Source organism: Trichosurus vulpecula, chromosome 4 (assembly GCF_011100635.1).
Source record: "Trichosurus vulpecula isolate mTriVul1 chromosome 4, mTriVul1.pri, whole genome shotgun sequence".
NCBI lineage: Eukaryota > Metazoa > Chordata > Mammalia > Diprotodontia > Phalangeridae > Trichosurus > Trichosurus vulpecula.
Window position 1 is genome coordinate 61,421,176 of NC_050576.1, and position 11,674 is coordinate 61,432,849.

At 42.6% G+C, this 11,674-nt stretch overlaps 1 protein-coding gene across 1 annotated transcript in view; it reads right to left on the minus strand.

The window, feature by feature from the left end:
• Positions 1 to 1,347, minus strand: part of GPR161 (G protein-coupled receptor 161) — a 46,186-nt gene extending 44,839 nt beyond the window's left edge. The window contains exon 1 of the mRNA XM_036756428.1: positions 953 to 1,347. The gene's annotated coding sequence lies outside the window, so the exon portion shown is untranslated. The remainder of the gene's footprint in view (positions 1 to 952) is intronic.
• Positions 1,348 to 11,674: the final 10,327 nt, after the last annotated feature.

The window sequence follows — 11,674 nt, forward strand, 5'->3', positions numbered from 1 at the left end:
CAGGGACCCTAATATAACTTTATAGAGAAACTTTAGTGCAAGCAGTCCTAATGGCCAGAGAAAGGAGAAGTGGTCTCCCTGTGATATTACCACAGTGATGATGGGCTGGGGAATAAAAAAAAAAATCAAAAGCTGAAGAAGATAGCCCACAAATGACACCAAATTGTGAAAAGTTGGAGAATCTGTGCCTGTGTATGGACAGAAAAGGAAAACAGCTGAGCTCTCGAAGTGTGAGTGAATACTGCATGAAAAGACTTGGAAGGAAGTTATAGACCAGACCCCAGAGCTTCTCTGAGTCAAGAAAGTGAGATGAGCTTCTGTGAGTGATCTAACAGTATCTTTCAGAAATTTCCTTTCTGATGTGGTACCATGTAAAGAAAGTATCTTCTTTCTATTATGCTTCAAAGCAAAATGGGATATAAATGAAAACTACTTCAATCAGAGAGGGATACTTGTGGTACAATTAAAGAACAGGAGATTTGGACTCAGGAGACCTAGGTTTGAATCCTCCCTGTATATTGCTAGGTAAGTTACTTTTCTTTAGGCTATATCTTTTTTTATCTGTAAAGTAGAGTGTAGAGAGACATTTGAACTAGATTGCCTCTAAACTTCCCTCCAGCTCTAAATACCACGATCCTATAAGCAGAATCTTTAGGTTTAGTTGGGCCATAGAACAGAGAAATGTACTCTTGGGCAGCACAGGAATGAGATGGCATGTTCATACGTATTAGAGAAAAGAAAAAAATCATATGCCACTAAAGACCTGATACACAGTAGCAATAATTTAGACCTTGGTGGTTACTTTCAGAAAGATTGGCCCAGACAGAAGATGACTTCTCTGAATGCCACAAAACATATTCAGGTTATCCAAATTTCTCCCATCTCCCATCTAAAAGGTTAGTTATAGGAGAAAGTAGCAGTATCTGAAAGGACCGCAGGAGAAGCAACTTACCCAGGAAGGTTACAGTCTTTCCTCTGAAGATCTTTCAGCCTAAGGATAATGCCGCTCTCTCCCTGAGGGTGATGTGGCTGTAGCTCCTCCTGGCACAGCAGCTGACTGCCCGACGTCTCCTCCAGCTCTAAGAGTCTAGGAACCTTCAAAGGCTGCAGGTGTCATGTGTTTCCCTAGATGCCCAGCGACGATGCTGCTCACCTTGTCCTCGATGTTCTGAGATCCATGGGCTCTGTGGCTGCTTTTTTCCACACCCCTCTCCTGGGGTGGGGGCACCGAGCCAAGCCGAGGGAGACGGACTGGACTGTGGGGTGCACGGGGGCAGAAATCAATCCCCTTGAGGCCAGTTCAACAGCATCCATGACCACCCTTCCTAGGGATGCGGGGGGAGGCTCCTAGAGCGGAGAGAGGGAGGGGAGGATTGGAGACAGAAAAGAACCGGTCCTTTCAAGGCTGCCCCCAAACCCTTACTGCTTCCTGGGGTACAGAGATGGGGGCTTCGCCAAGAACATGGTGCCATAAATAGCATCCATTCCCCAAGCCCAAGATCGAGGAGGAAGAGGAGGAGAAGGGCTGGAGGATTGCCTTTTCCTTAACGTCCACAAGAAAAAGGGGCGCGGGGGTGGGTGGGTGGAGGGCAGAGATGGCTAGTGATAAAGGGGTTAATGAAGGAAACACAAAGCGAGCAGTGGCTGATGGGGTGCGAGTGTACGGGAGAGATGAGATAGAGAGGGTCTCTGGGGGCCCTGGAGGAAGGGGGCTCAGGGGCTGGGTCCCAAATCGTTGCCGCCGTCCACCCTGCTCCCCCAGCCTCAGCTAAGGCCGCGCGCAGCCACCGCCACCTCCTCCTCTTCCTCCTCCTCCTCCTCCCTCTCCTCCCTCTCCTCTGCACAATGAAGCTCAGACCCACTCCGTCTCCCCCAAACTCCTCCCCTCCCAGCCTGGGACTCAGCCGTCCTCGCCCCCCCAGCCCTCCCGTCCTCCTGTCTGGCCCGGTACTAGGAGCTCACCGCCGAGGAGCCGCCGCCGCCACCGCTACTCAGGGCTGGGCCATCCCACCTCAACCTCCACCTCCCCTTTCTGCGGCCACCGGCACCGCCACCGCCACGGCCGCAGCTGCCCTGCTTGCCCGCCTCCCTCTCGGCCGCCGCCGCTCCAGGGGCGGGAGGTTTCGGGTTGCAGCCCCCCGATCCCCCACCAGCTCTTCCCGAGTCAGCTCCGCCGCTGCCGGCGGCTGCTGCAGACACGCGGAGAAGGGCCGAAGGGGCCAGGAGCAGGCAAGAAACTTTGCTGGGCTGCGCCCGCCGCGCCGCGCCGCTCGGGGATCAGCTATAACGCGCCGCGCCGCGCCAAGCGGGCCAAGCTGCGCTGCGCGGCTCTGCGCTGCGCTCTGCTCTGCACTGCCCGCCCCTCCTCCGGGCCTCTCTCTCTACCTCCCGCCCTCCTAGCCTACGCGGCCCCAGGCCCGCCTCCCTCATCCTCGTCCTCCCGCCTCCCCGCGCCCCCACTCACCTTTCTGCACTTCCTCTCTTACATTCCCACCCCATCCTCCAGGCTCTTGACCTCCTCAGTTCCCATCCCTCCTTCTGTCCCTTGGCCATGTCTTGTACCCATCTTGTACTCCTCGGGCCTGCTCCCCGCACTGCTTCGACCCCTCAACTCCCCTCCTCTCCCGATCCTTTTTCTGGCCCTGGTTCCCAGTTTTCATTTCCTCAGGTCTGCGCCCTAGACTGACTGTCTTTGCAATCCCTCCTACCTATGTCACTGACTTTGCCCTCCCCGGGTCCGATTTCTTGGCTTCTTCCCTTCGTTCCATCCTTGCCTTTTTTTTTTTTTTTTTTTTTTTGCTATTTCCTTGTCTCTTCAGCTTTGTACTTTCCCTTTTCCCATCTCTATTCCTCATTTCCGGATTCAGCCCTTTCAGACTCTCCCTTTCCTATTCTTCTGCCAAACTCCAGTTCTCTCCTGAGCTTCCCCATCTACATATCTTCCCTCTCGCCCACTTAGATAGATTTCACTTACTTGTTTCTGTCTTTTTAAAAAATTTAATCTATTCCTTCTGCTTTATGATCTACTCTAAAATCCCTTCCTCCTTCAGTCTCTTCATAGTCCATCTCCAACCTCCTTCTTCATCATCCCAGTCAGTTCCCCTCTCTCCCCTTCACCATTCTCAATCTCTTCTCCCATCCCCGTCTTCCTCCAAGCACACTAGTCTTAATTAGGGGAAAACTTGAAGCAAAGTTTCAAATAGCTAAAAAGAAACGGCACTGAATTAGGAGAGTGGTGAAAATTAAATCTAAGTTGTTGTTTTTCAGAGACACCCAGACACTTTAGAGACATAATTGGGTAGCACACTGGACTTGGGAGTCAGGCATCCCACCTTTGAAATCTACAAGCTCTGTGACCATGGGGAAATCATGCGCCTCAGTTTCCTCTTCCGTAAAAAAGAGCTAATAACATTTGCATTACTTACCTCATAGTTATTGTGAAGAAAGTATTTTTCAAACCTCGAAGATATGTGTTTTACTGATTCTCATTAATAGAATAGATAAAGCCTTCGAAATCAAGCCTCTTCTCTAGGTTCATTAGTTACTCCCCAGCTGCTAATTGGGTTCCTTGGGATGCTGACTTGAATACTTCAAGGAGCTATAATTTCACTCTGCATATCTGAGTACTTCCTCCACATGGCATATTGCAATCTCTTTTTAACTTAATAGATGGTTTCAAATTCTACATTTTGAATCACCTCAGTATCACCTCCCACTCTCTGCTCCTTTGCTTGAGTCTTGGAAGAAGAGGCGGCCCTTTTCCTTGCCAAGGTCAATTTGTACCTTTGATCTCATCACCCCCATCCCTTCCAGTAGCTTGCCCCCACAATTACCTCCTCTTTCTCTCTAATTTTCAGTCTTTCCCTATCTACTGGCTCCTTTCCTGCTACCTTAAAATGTACCCAGGTCTTCCCCACCTTTAAACAGCCTTCACTTGACACTTCATCCTATTTCCTCCCTTTTACAACCAAACTTTCAGAAAAAGCTGTACCTATTGCCTGCACTTTCTCTCCACTCAACACTTCTCAGTCTCTTGAAGTCTGACTTCTGAAGTCATCACTCATCTGAATCTGCTCTCTCCAAAGTTACCAATGATTTCTTAACTGTGATCATTTAATCGCCAGATCTAATGACCTTGCCTCAGCCCTCATCCTCCTTTACATTTCTACAACACAGCTGACATTGACGACCATCTCTGCCTCCTGGATATTCTCCCCTCTCTGGGTTTTTGGTGACATTGTTCCCACCTGGTTTTCCTCCTACTCTGGTTACTTGGCTAAATCATCATCCATGTCCTGCTCCCAACATGTGGATGTAGCCAAGGGCTCCATCCTGGACCCTCTACTCTCTTTGTACACTCTCTCCAACTCAATTCTGTTCTAGCTCAAGTCTTTTTTCCTGAGTTTCATTTCTTCATCACCAACTGGACATTTCCAATCAAATTTCCTGTAGGCATATAAAATTTAACGTATCCATTGAGCTGTTATTTCTCCCCACAAATTCTTCCCTCTTCCTAATTTCCTTATTGCTATTGAAGTTACCACTATCCTTCCTATTCCTATCCTATTTCTATCCTATACCCATGTTCACAGCCTGAAAGCCTCACTCTTCCCTCACTCTTCTCTCTCCTTCATTCCCTACCCCCACCCCCATATCCAATCAGTTGCCAAATCTTGTCAATGTTGTCAATCTTCACAAAATCTCTTACATTTACACAAAGGGAAAGGAGAAGGAAGGTAGGAGAGGAAGGGAATAAGCATAAACACCTACTATGGGCTAGATACTGTACTAAGCACTTTTTTTTCCAAATATTATCTCATTTGATCCTCATAACAACCCTGGGAGGTAAGTGCTATCATTAACTTCATTTTGCAGATAAAGAAGCTCAGATACCTCCTGGCTGTGTGACCCTGGCCAAGTTCCTTAACTCTGTTTGCTTCACTTTCCTCATCTGTAAAATAAGTTGGAGAAGGAAATGGCAAACCACTCCAATATCTTTGCCAAGAAAATCCCATACGAAGTCACAAAGAGTTCAATGATTCAACATCATTAATTTGTGGTTTTCCAAGTCAATGTGGGGGCAGCAGGGATTTCCTATTTACAGTTTGGTGGCCCCCCTCCTGTTTGAGTGTGATACCACTGCACCAGGTCATGCTGCCTCACATTTACCTGGCATCTATTTCTATTTATTTATATTCATATCATTTTCCCCCAGCAGAGTGTAAGCTTTGTGAGCACAAGAACTATTTCATTTTTGTCTTTGTATCCTAAGCACATAGAGCAATGCCTAGGATATTGCTGTTGTTCAGCCATTCAGTTGTGTCTAACTTCATCCAGGGGGTTTTCTTAGCAAAGATACTGGAGTGATTTGCCATTTCCTTCTCCAGTGTGTCCCCATTTTACTGATAACGAACTGAGGCAAACAGAGATTAAGTGACACAGCTAGTAAGTGTATAAGGTTAGATTTGAAGTCAGATCTTCCACACTCCAGGCCCAGTGCTCTATCCACTGCATTACCTAGCTGTCTAGCATATAGCCAGTTCTTAATAAACATTTGTCGAATGAATAAATATTGTACAATGCTCAACATCTCCATTCATAGAACTGCCATACTTTTAGAACCATTCAAATTAGACTTGGCAGTCAAACAGAAAGAGTAAATCAATTTACAAATAACCTATGCTCTGCATTTACTGTTATCCCCATTAAGAGTCATCCCAAGTTCATTGGCATTGATTTCTAGTGAGCAAAATATTGCATAGATATGTACTTTCCTTTCTCCCATTTAACTTTGGATGAAATAAAATAATTTTATATTCAGATATATTTGTGGGCTATTGTCACTCTGTGGATCAAAGATGAAGAACTTCTTGTCTCTGGACTATATCTAAGATAAATATTAGATAAGAGCAAATACGAGCAGGCTTTGTGTGGCTAGTAGAAAAATACAACATTTCATTCCAAATTTCTTATTGCAATTTCCTCAAAGTTCATAAGATGAGGATATTGTTTTCGGGGTTTCTGTTGAAAAAGCAAGGGGACATAGAATTTTAGGAGTACCCCAACTTCAGGTAGAAATTCAGGTCCTTTCCTTAACAATCTCTGCCAGGGCTTAACTAGACAGAAGTGAAGTACATTTGAATATTTCATTAAAAATATAATTGGCAATAACTAGTCCTTTAGCGGTGACCTCTCCAATTTAGCTGCAAGTGCCCATGAGGACAAGGCAAGGGAATTGAAGTCCACTGAAGAAAACTCCAAGACATCAGATTCCTGTGGGCACTTGTGCTAAGATGAGTAATGGTATCAGGAGGCATATATTTGGAAAAATATGAAAAAGGAGAGAGTCACTTAGGAAAGAAATGGAAATAAGAGATAGAGGTCCCTGTGGAAAGGGAAGTCCTGGGATGCTCAAGCAGCTATTACCATAGTGTCCAACTGATATCTTGGTCTATGGTCTACTGAGCTGGAGATGCCAACAATAAAGGTCCACTTGGCCAACAGGAACCCAGGAAATCAATTCCACATAGAGAGAGCTAGCAGCCCAGAGCATGAACATTGAGCCCCATGGGGCTTCAGTAGATCTTTATTCTGGCTGCTGAGAGAATATTGAAGGGATGGGGGTGGGGATGGGTAACAATTGATACTCTTCTTATCCTGCTCACCCACATGATGAGGGATACTAAAGTTTTCCATTGGAGGTTTCTATCCCTTTCACCACCTCAGGAGACGTGGAAGATTGTACACTTTGTGTGGGAGTAGAGAATGGTACTACTACTTGATTCTCTTTTATTACTTACATTGCTTTTGTGCACTCTTGCATGATCTGAAAATAGAGAATATTGCCCTGGAGAAGTGAAAACAGAGGTTCTCCATCAGCCAACACCACACCATCCATCCGTGGTTACAACAAATGGAGAAATTGTGAAGGCTGTGGGTAAGTTCACTTACCTTGGCAGTATTCTTCCCAGGGATATACACATAGATGATGAGGTTGATGCATGCATTGCCAGGGCTAGCTCAATATTTGGGAGGCTCTGAAGGAAAGTGTGAGAAAAAAGAGGTATTAGATTACCTACCAAACTGAAGGTCTACAGAACCGTTGTTCTGACCTCATTGTTGTACGCCTGTGAGCCTGGACATTATACCACTACCATGCCAGGAAACGGATCATTTCCATTTGAATTGTCTTAGGAAGATTCTGAAAATCACCTGGCAAGATAAGGTACTGGACACTGAGGTTTTTTCTCAAGCTGAACTGCCAAGCATTCAAACTCTACTACAGAGGGTGAAACTTTGATGGGCTGGTCACATTGTTCAAATGCCAAACATACATTTGCCTAAAAGACTATTTTATGGAGAACTCACACAAGGCAAGTGCTCACATTGAGGTCAGAAGAAGGGATACAAAGACACTCTCAAGGTTTCTCTAAGGAACTTTGGAATCAGTTTTGAGACATGGGAGACACTGGCACAAGACTGTCCAGAAGGGCATGCCCACATCAAAGAAGGCACTGTGCTCTATGAGCAAAGCAGAATTGCAGAAGCTCAAAAGAAACATGAGATGCACAAATTTAGAGATATCTCCACTCCAAATGTTCATATGGACTATTCGTACTCAACTTGTGGAAGAGTCTTTTAAGCTTGTACTGGTTTGGTCAGCCACAGTCAGACAGACACACTGTACCTTGACCCCAATATAGTGATGTCATTTTAGTCCTCTTTGAGAATGGAGGACAACAACCAATAGAGCTTGGAGTCCTCCTTTGCCTGTTAAGGAACAGTGATAAGGAGTTTAGGGTTTCAACCTTAAAATTACATCCACTAGATCAATAGTGTCAATATTAAATAGAAACTGATCTCTGTGGGGTGCATACTGACTTAGAAAACCACAAATTAACATTATCTATATTTTCTTGTATTTTTATTTATTTTATTAAACATTTCCTCATCACATTTTTATGGTCTGGCCACTCAGAAGTTTTGCGAGTCACATGTAGGATAGGAGTGCGCCACTTCTATTCTAGATTATTAATATTTGAGGGAGCACATTGATATAATTTTAGGCTGGTATGCCTCTCTCAGAGGAGAACAGAGCAGCCTCTGGCCCCAAACTCCTACTTCCCTTATGGGCAGAAATCAAAGTTTCCTTTGGAGAAGGCTAGAAGATGAAGATGCTAGAGATGTATCTCTTCTGGTGTCCCTGTGTGCCAAATCAAGACAGCCTCACTACATGAGGTTCAAATGATTTCTTTTGGATATGGGCCTAGCAATGGTATAGCTGAGTCAAAAGGGATGGATTGTTTAGTAACTTTTGTATGTAATTCCAACTGAATTACAAAATGGTTGTACTCATCCACACGTCCACAAACACTGCATCATATGCTTGTTTGTCCCATAGTCTTCCCAATATTTATCATTTTCCGTTTTTGTCTTTTTTGCCAATCTGATGGGAATAAAGTGAAGTCTCAAAATTGCTACTATTTATCTTTCTCTGAATTTTAAATATGGTTATAGAGAGCCTGGGGTTTTTCCCCTCTTGTGTCTGTTCACATCCTTAGACCATTTATCAATTGAGGAATGGCTTTTATTCACATAAATTTGAATCAGTTCCTTATATGTCATGAAAATGAGACCTTTGTCAAAGAAATTTGTTGCAAAGATTTATCCACATTGTTTCTATTTTAATCTTAGCTTTATTGTATTTGTTTATGTAATAAAACCTTTTTAATTTTGTTGCCAAGATTATCCATTTTATCTTCAGTGATCCTCTATATTCCTTTTTGTGGTCATGATTTTTTCCTCCTATCCATAGATTAAATAGGTAATGTTTTTCCATGTTTCTCTAATCTGTTTATTATATAACCTTTTAAATCTGGGTCATGTCCCCATTTGGAGCTTATCTCTGATAAGGTGTCAGGTTTGATCTGAATCTAATTTCTTTGATACTGCCACTGAATTTTCCTAGCAGTTTTTGTCAAATTGAGAATTACTGTTTTGTAGTAGAGTCTGTAGGCAGCTAGATGGCACTGGGCCTGGCGCCCAGAAGTTCTTCATGAGTTCAAATTGACCCTCAGATACTTACTAGCTGTGTGAACCTGGGCAAGTCACTTAATTCTATTTGCCTTAGTTTGCTCATCTATAAAATGAGCTAAAAAAGAAAATAGCAAACCACACTTTAGTAAGAAAACCCCAAATGGGGTCATGAAGAATAGGACATGACTGTGTAACAGCAGTATAGTTTGAGATCCGGTAGTGTGTGGCCTTCTTTGGTCCTCCTTCTTTTCATTATTTTCCTTGGGTTTCTTGATATTTTTTGCTTTCATATGTATTTTATTATTTTTTAATTTCTATAAATTAATCCTTTGGTGGTTTGACTAGTACAGGATTGAATAAGGAAATTAATTTAGGTAGCATTGTCATTTTTCTTATATTGGCTTATTTTATCCATGAGTAATTAGTATTTTCCCTATTATTTAGATCTAGCTCTATTTCTGTTTATAGTTGTATTTATTGTATTTATTGTGTGTATATCTTGGCAGGTAGATACCTGAGTATTATATATATGTATATATATAATATATATATAGTAGTAATTTTAAATGGAATTTCTCTTTCTAGCTCTTCTTGCTGAATTTTATTGATGTTGTATGGAAAATTTGATGACTTATGTGCATTATTATATATTATATAAGTTTGCTGAACTTGTTATTTTAGCTCATTTTTGTTGACTCTTTAAGGTTCTTTAAGTATATCATTATATCATCTTCAAAAAGTAATAATTTTGTTTCTTCTTTACCTATGCTTATTCTATAATTTCTTTTTCTTGTCTTATCACTATAGTCAACATTTACAATACTATGTCAAATAGAAGTGGTAATTATGGATACCCTTGCTTCACCCCTGATTTTATGAGCAATGATTCTAGTTTATCTCTGTTAAAAATAATGGCAGGTCTTTGTTTTCACATATATCCTATTTATCATTTTAAGGAAAGATTCATTTGTTCTTATATAATCTTATATTTTCTAGTGTTTTTTTAAAGCAGATCTGACCATATCGCTCTTTACTCCCATTCTCATTCAATTAAGTCCAGTGATTTTTTTTTATTACCTCCAGGATCAAATATACAATCTAATGTTTGATTTTTAAAGTCCTTCCTACATTTTCAGTTTTCTAACACCTTATTCCCTCCTGTGTACTCTGTGATCCAATGGCACCGGCCTCCATGCTGTTCCTCACCCATGACATTTCCTCACTACAACAGTCCCCCTTGCCCAGAATTTGCCCCTCCTCATTTTTGCTGCCTAGATATCCTGGCTTCCTCCAAGTCTCAGCTAAGTCCTACCTTCTGTAAGAAGCCTTTCCCAGTCCTTCTTAATCTTGATGCCTTCCTTTTGAGACCATTCCCAATTTATCCTACATATGTGTAGTAGTGTAGCCCCTAGTAGGAGTGCCCTAAGTCCACAAAGCAAAGATATAAATTCTCCCCCCACATTTCCCCTGGGTTCATGTTGGTATGTATGTTATCTATACACATCACACACATAAATTTTACAAAGGTAATAATAACTGATAGTATTTTGAAAAGTTGTCTCCTTCTACTGGAATTTCTATTTCAATAGGAAGCACAAACTTAAGCTCCAGGACTACATCAGATAATAATGAGCCTGCTCTGCCTTTGACCACAGCTATGTTTGTTCTTAGTGTGACTAGACATTTGTCCTCCCTGCTTCTTATGTACCAAAGATGCCATGATCTTATTAATGTGAGTACTTCCTCTAACAATGTTGATGGAATCCATATCTCCTGACCCTGGGAGCTTCATGTCCCTGGTCTCCCATAACAAGGGGCTTTACTCAGTATGCTGGGGATCTTCATGGCCCCTCGATATTCTTCGCGTACTAATGGAACTCATGCTCTTGAGATATGAATGACCCATCTTTTAAAAATAATTATACATTTCTCCATTGATGCCCTTTACTTTGCTTCTCTTTCTGGCTTCAGTCATAGGGGAAAGGCCTAGATTTATGTGATGTAATCTCTTCAGTAACATGTCCACTCATTTGGATACTGGAAAAATAGCTCACATTTAGTGTACTAATGGTTCAGTTATTGTTTATAGATGGTCTAAAATTATGGGATTCTTAGCATCCTCTACCCCAGGGCTTCATAACCTTTCTTTTTGTCTGCCACCCAGTCTGGTGAAGCCTCTGGACCCTTTCTCAGAATAATGTGTTTTTTTTTTTTTTTTTTTGCTTTTTGGCAGGGCAATTGGGGTTAAGTGACTTGCCCAAGGTCACACAGCTAGTACATGTGTCAAGTGTCTGAGGCCGGATTTGAACCCAGGTCCTCCTGACTCCAGGGCCGGTGTTCTACTGACTGCGCCACCTAGCTGCCCCTTTTTTTTTTTCTTTCTTGTTTTTTGTTTTTTGTTTTTTTTGTTTTTTTTTTTTTTTGGAGGGGAGAGAAGGAAAGGCAGTTGGGGTTAAGTGACTTGCCCAAGGTCACACAGCTAGTGCATGTGTCAAGTGTCTGAAGCTGGATTTGAACTTAGGTCCTCCTGACTCCAGGGCTGGTGTTCTACTCACTGTGCCATCTAGCTGCCCCAGAATAATGTGTTTAAATGTATTAAAAAGAACTCTATTGGAAAACAATTTTATTGAAATATAGC